Raw genomic sequence first — 7,560 nt, 5'->3', positions numbered from 1 at the left:
CCCTAGATCTGGCAGGGTTCTGTCTTAAACCTAGTGAGCTGAGAGGTGGCTAAGGCTCTGAATGAGGTCTTGGGAGATGTGGAGTCAGTCCCTGTTTCCGCCCAACATTTCCTGTGTGACCATGGACAAGTCACTGACTAGACTCTCTTGAGCCTCAGTTTTCCATGTATACAAAGGGGAAAGTAATACTCACTTTCTCCCTCCCTTTGTCTGCTTAGAACAGAAGCTCTTTGGGGGCAGAAACTGACTCTTAATGAGTGTCTATGCAGAGCCTAGCGCTACAGAGTTGGCACTGCTAGAAACTAATAGAATACTCAGATTAATTGTTTGTAACTTTATGGCAATCCCCAAACTATGCACTTAGACTATGTGTTAGACAAGTTCCTTTGCTTTCTCCATCTCTGGATGCATTCAGTATCCAAGAGCAAATGACTAAATAGGACTTCAACCCTTCTCCTTGAAAGGATGAACACACAGGTGAGTCACTCCCCCTACTCCTGTATGTCCTAAGGGACTTTGTGGTTTGCACTTCACACCTGACATCTCTTGAATCAAACGGCCCGTACGCCTCCTGGATTTCCTAGACTATTTTAAAATCCTGTATTTTTTTTTTAAAAATCCTCTTGCCTTGCTTTATTTGCCCTTTCCCTCACTATTTTTTCGCTCCTATAAAATAGGCTTATGCACCCTGTGAACTTGGCAAGCTTTTCAAGCGACAGTGTGAGCTTGCTGTCTCCATGGGTGAACTTTCTGGGGCTTTTTCAGTCATGAACCCATTCAGGTAGGAAAAACGCTTTTCTGATTATTCCATACAGTATCTGAAGCCTTTAATGCTTATATTTGCATTCTTTTTTCCCTCTGCTCTGTGGAATCAGCTAGCTACTGTTTTAAAATCAGTCAAAGCAAATAAGCTTGTGAGTTCATCTGAGGTAAAGGCTTTGGGGAAGTGCTGTAAGATCAGACTCGGTGCTAAAAGAACAGAGAGACATGGATGCAAAGCATCACACTTCAGAAGGCAGCAAATAATCCATTGTGGCAGGGAAGTGCCATCTGGAGAAGCCCATTTGGGCTGTCTTTATAGGAACCAAGGTGGTATGACTACATTTGCTAGAGAGTAATTTAAATATTGCTGGTCACGTCACATTGTGGTTGTTTGGAAATAATTATATCCATATCACACACAGTAAATAATAGATGTGCTTTCACTAACATTTTATTCATGTTCTGTTTTAATATGGCAAACTTAGAAGTAATTTAATCTCCCGGTAAATTGAACTAGTGGGGGGTTCTTCATACAGAAGATTGCAAGTTATTAATTCCAGACAGTCTTCATCTTGTACAATTAGTCACTGTTTGCAGCTGGAAATGTTTTATTAATTTTCCATAGCAGTTGATTTTCCACAGTTTTCTCAGTTTAAATTAAGCAGTAAGAGCTGCTGTTTCTTCTTAAATAAATTTCCTTTCCACAAAAATACATGCCTCTGGCTATGTCAATTTCCCCATTTGATTAAAGTGCCAGCAGGCAATTAATAACTTAATGCATTTTAAAGTACTTTTCCAAAAGTAATTTGAATAGCCAAACTTGTATATTTGAATTGATTGTTGCAGAAGATTTAACACTCGGTCTTAAACCACAGTACCTTGTAAAGGACAAATGAGTTGAAGAAGTAGACACAGTCCTGGAGGACAGCTGTAGAACTGGCTTCTTAAATGGACAATGGTATCTTAGGCTCTTGTGTTGAAGAGAGATACCCAGCCTTAGAGGTCTAAGGTGTCTAGAGTGAAGGGGGAGATGCATGTACTTGACTCCCTTTTTTTTTTTTTTTTTTTTTTTTTTTTTTTTAAAAAAGGGGCTCTGGTGAAAGCAGTGGGAGATATAGAAGAAAAGCAATCTTCTCAACTGGGTCACTCCTCAGCAGAGCTGCACAAGCTGCGACAATGGGAGTGCCTGGCTGGAACCTGGCAAGGGTTTCCAAAGATGCTCTACCGTAGAGGTATGACAGCTGGGTTTTATGAGGTTTCAAAACATCAAGAAACTCCAGTGTTAACACAAAAAGAACGAGGAGTACTTGTGACACCTTAGAGACTAACACATTTATTTGAGCATAAGCTTTCTTGGGCTAAAGCCCACTTCATCAGGTGCGTGCAGTGGAAAATACAATAGGAAGGAGGTGTGTGTGTGTACAGAGAACATGAAAAAATGGGGGTTGCCATACCAACTCTAATGAGACTAATCAATTAAGGTGGGCTATTATCAGCAAGAGAGAACTTTTTTGTAGTGATATCAGGATGGCCCATTTCAAATAGTTGACAAGAAGGTGTGAGTAACAGTAGGGGGAAAATTAGCATGGGGAAATAGTTTTTTGTTTGTGTAATGACTCATCCACTCCCAGTATGTATTCAAGCTTAATTTAATGGTGTCCAGTTTACAAATTAGAGTTCTGCAGTTTGTCTTTGGAGTCTGTTCTTGAAGTGTTTTTTATTGAAGAATTGAGACTTCTAGGTCTGTAACTGAGTAACCAGGGAGGTTGGCCACAGTTCATTTTCCTCCTCTTTCTGAGTAATGAACTAGATCAGGGGGTGGAAAGGAATGCCATCGATTTACTTCTTTGAGTCCCCTCACTTCTCCCTCTGTCAAACATGCCCCATGCGGCAGCTACATCCTTTGGCCAGAAGGAACAGACAAGTAGCCCTTGGTGTTTCTAACCACCCACTATAACTTGCGCCATGTCTACACTATCACTAATGTTGGCAAAACTTACATCGCTTGAGAGGCTGGTTTTTTCGCACCTTAGAGTGACAAAACTTTTGCTGACGTAAGTGGTTACATAATGTGGTTACACGAGCAATCTTACAGCTGTGCCACTGCAAGCCATGGCCTTAGCTGTACTTCTAACCAACAGAGGTAGCAAGAGAATAGTGAGATTATTATATTTCCCAATTATGCCTAAGGCCTTGGTCAGCAAAGCACTTAAGTAATCCCACTGGTTTCAGTGGGATCACCCCTTTTGCTTAAAGTTAAGCATGTTCTCACAGAATATCAGGGTTGGAAGGGACCTCAGGAGGTCATCTAGTCCAACCCCCTGCTCAAAGCAGGACCAACCCCAACTGAATCATCCCAGCCAGGGCTTTGTAAAGCCAGTCTTAAAAACCGCTAAAGATGGAGATTCATGTGCTTTGCTAGGTCAAGGCTGAAATGCTTTGCACCTAGCCTCAGTCTATTGCGGGATGCTAGTCTGAGAATAGCACCCCGTTAATTTGTAAAGCTAAAGATGTCAGCCTTGACAATTACAGTGGAGTTCTGCATTCAGAGGCCAAACTTCCTTCTCTCAACCACAGGCTTGCAGAAAGTGTAGAAAGTTTTTATTTAAAAAAAAAAAAATGCAAAGATCCAAACTCTCCTGAACTTCGTCGCCTGTGTCCATGACTTGGAGTGGGATTATCTTTCTGACACTGAGCTGCCTTTTTTCTGTCACTCACAGTGTAGACCTAGAATCAAGTGCGCAGTCTCAGGAGAAAGGGAAGGGTGATTTATGTTGTAGATATCAGTGTTTCACACATGTAAGAGTGGGGTTCCCCAGCTGAGAACTTCAGTTCGCTTAGTGCAAGATGAAATGGCAGCTGCATTAGATTAATCCTGTTATTTCATGGTTGTTTTTATTAACATTGGCTATAGCTGTTTCACTGAAAGGTCACTGACAGATGTAACTTTTATCATTTAAGCAGCAAAATATCAGATGTTTTTTCTCTATTTTGAGATGTGGGTGCAGAGAGCAAAAAGGAGCAAAGATAAAGTGCTCACTACTTAACCCACATACTGCGTTTGGGGGTAGTTATCTCATATGCTGTCTTGCATTACAGCACTCTGAAAGAAAGAGGGCCAGATTCTCAGCTGGCATAAATCAGTGAAGCTCCATTGAAGCTGATACAGGTTGCACCAGCGAATGAATTGGTCCATAATCTCTGATCATCAGGTCTGAATTCTTAGAAGACCTTAGTTACGAAATAGTCTTAATTGTGGACCAGTATCTACCACCAGTGCTCTTAGTAGCATTGACTTGAAGTAGTTCACTGGATTTTCGTGGGACTAATTGTAGAAGTAAAATACTGCTCCTCAAGGTGAGTAAGGGTGGCATATCAGGCCCTGTATGCTAAGATAGCAATGTGCATGGGATAGAACATTTTATTAGTCAGGGTTCATGTTATACTCAATAGGTACAGAAAACCTTTAGTAAGTCACAGCAAATCCTTGTGGGAACTATTTCACGGTTTCACACAACATGTAGAGCAGACCTTCATGCGCCACTGCTGCCTAGACAATCTCATCTACTTTGTAATTCTCCTGGCGAGAGAGCGGCAACTGACTTCTGCAGCCTCCTTTTGTATGGTCTGCTGTCTCCGTCTGCCCTAAATGACATCCCTTGTCTCTGTTTGATTCTGCCCTTCACTGGCTTCCTCTCCAACTCCACATCAAATTAGTCTTCTTCCTCCTTGCCATCAAAATCCTGCGCCACACTGACCCCACCTACATTTCTCCTCTTCTCTCCACTTACCTTTGCGGAAGTGGAATCTTCAGGGGACTCTACAGTATCCTCTCCCTCCATCCCGGGCATAAGGAACATGGCCAGAATGTCGCTGAACTCTGGCAATTCCTTGATTGCTGCAGTTACCCCTTGGAGACTGCTGCAGCTGGTGTAATTTAGAGCAGACCTGCAACTGCTCTAAGTGGTCCCTTGAGACTGGACTAGTGCCCTATGGCCTGAAGATCACCGAGCTAGATCAAAACTTTCTCTCCCCCCCACCCCCTGAGATGTGCCAGGGGGAGAAGGGCTGGTCTCGAAGATCTTACCCCTTATCCACATCGATTTCTTCCCTCTGAGGCCTTTGCTTGACCTTCACAACCCACTTTTGAGATCATGTTTTCTATCTGTATGGCTACCAGCTTGGTGGGTATACCCTTTTCTGCACTGAACCCTGAAGAGTTACCACCTGGCGTCCCTACATATCTTATACCTTTCCATACTGCTGTTGGGTCTGTAGTAGGGCTGTCAAGTGATTAAAAAAATTAATCATGATAAATCACACTGTTAAACAATAATAGAATAGCATTTATTTAAATATTTTTGGATGTTTTCTACATTTTCAAATATACTGATTTCAATTACAACACAGAATACAAAATGTACAGTGCTCACTTTTATATTTTTGATTACAAGTATTTGCGCTGTAAAAAACCCAAAGAAAGTTTTTTTCAATTCACCTCATACAAGTACTGTAGTGCAATCTCTTTATCATTAAAGTTGAACTTAAAACTGTAGAATTTTGTACAAAAAACTGTTTTATTTTTGAACACAATCTAAAATTTTAGTCTGCATGTCTACTCAGTCCTACTTTGTTCAATCCAATGTCCGAAGAAAACTCAAGTTTAATTTATATTTGCAGGAGATAATGTTGCCCGCTTCTTGTTTACAATGTCACTTGAAAGTGAGAACAGGATTTCGCATGGCACTGTTGTAGCTGGCATTGCAAGATATTTACGTGCCAGATGCACTAAAGATTCATATGTCCCTTCATCTTCAGCCACCATTCCAGAGGACATGCATCCATGGTGATGGGTTCTGCTTGATGATAATCCAAAGCAGTACAGACCAACGCAGGTTCATTTTCATCATCTGAGTCAGATGCCACCAGCAGAAAGTTAATTTTCTTTTTTGGCAGTTTGGGTTCTGTAGTTTCTGCATCTGAGTGTTGCTCTTTTAAGACTTCTGAAAGCGTGCTCCACATCTCATCCCTGTCAGATTTTGGAAGGCACTTCAGATTTTTAAACCTTAAGTTGAGTGCTGTAGCTATCTTTAGAAATTTCACATTGGTACCTTCTTTGCGTTTTTTATGAAATCTGCAGTGAAAGTGTTCTTAAAATGAACAACATGTGCTGGGTCATCATCCAAGACTGCTAGAACATGAAATATGTGGGTAAAACAGAGCGAGGGGGCATACAATTTGCCCCAAGGGGTTCAGTCACAAATTTAAATAACACATTTTTTTAACAAGCGTCATCAGCAAGGAAGCATGTCCTCTGGAATGCTGGCTGAAGAATGAAGGCGCATACGACTGGTTTTTAGCAGATCTGGCATGTAAATCCCTTTTCAATACTGGCTACTAAAGTCCCATGCAAGTGCCTGCTCTCACTTTCTGGTAACATTGTAAATAAGAAGAGGGCAGCATTATGTCCTGTAAATTGTAAACAAATTTGTTTTGTCTTCACAATTGGCTGAACAAGAAGTAGGACTGAGTGGACTTGTAGGCTCTGAAGTTTTACATCGTTTTGTTTTTGAGTGCAGTTATGTAACAAAAAATCTACATTTGTAAATTGCACTTTCATGACAGACATTGCACTACAGTACTTGAAATAGTATTTTTCAGTTCATCTCATACTTTTCTCATTTTTACAGTGCAAATTTGCAATAAAAATAATATACACTTTGATTTCAATTACAACACAGAATATAATATCTGAAAATGTAGAAAAAAATCCAAAATACTTAATAAATTTCAATTGGTAATCTACTGTCTAACAGTGCGATTAAGACTGCGATTAATCGTGATTAATTTTTTTGAGTTAACTGCGATTAATCGACAGTCCTAGTCTAGCCCATGGAGCTAGCTAAATGGTATTTTATGTAGCAGTCATGCAAGAAATCTACAGGCCTACACCCTGTAAGGCATTAGCTTGAGCAGTTGTCATAAGACTGAGTATGAGTGAGTTAGCCAACAGCGGCTGAGTTACTGGGGAACTGTGAATACTAGGTTTAGGGGATTTTTGTATAAAATAATACCAGGTAACCACAGAAATATTAACATAAGTATGGCCATAATGGAACAGAACATTAGTGCATCTAGCCCAGTATCCTGTCTTCCAACACCTGTTCATTCCATTTTGAAGCACCTAGCATTGGCCAAACAGGGCAATTATCAAGTGATTCATCCAGTCCCAGCATCTGGGAGTCAGAGGCTTAGGGACACCCAGGGCATGGGGTTGTATCCCTGATCATCTTGGTTAACAGCCAGCAATGGAGCTATCTTCCCTGAAGGTATCTAATTCTTTTTTTGAACTTAATTATACTTTTGGCCTTCACAACATAACCCTGGCAATGAGTTCCACTGGTTGACTGTGCATTGTGTGAAAAAGTACTTCCTTTTATTTGTATTTTTTTTAAACCTCCTACCTATTAATTTCATTGAGTGACCCGTGGTTCTTGTGCTATACAAAGGGGTAGCACTTTCTTATTGGCTTTCTCCACTCCATTAATGACTTAATAGGCCTCTATCATATTCCCCCCCTTAGTCATCTCTTTTCTAATCTTAATTTCTCCTTGTATGGAAGCTGTGCTATAGCCTTAATGACTTTTGTTGCCCTTCTCTGTACCTTTTCCATTTCTAACATCTCGTTTAAGACTGGGCAGCCAGAACTGCATGCACTATTGAAGGGGTCGGTTTACCATGGTTTTATATAGTGGCATTATGATATTTTCAGTCTTATTATCTATCCCTTCCCTAATG

Source organism: Chelonoidis abingdonii, chromosome 4 (genome assembly GCF_003597395.2).
Source record: "Chelonoidis abingdonii isolate Lonesome George chromosome 4, CheloAbing_2.0, whole genome shotgun sequence".
Classification (NCBI taxonomy): Eukaryota; Metazoa; Chordata; order Testudines; family Testudinidae; genus Chelonoidis; species Chelonoidis abingdonii.
The sequence above is the reverse complement of the archived record's forward strand: the minus strand, read 5'-3'. Positions refer to the sequence as shown.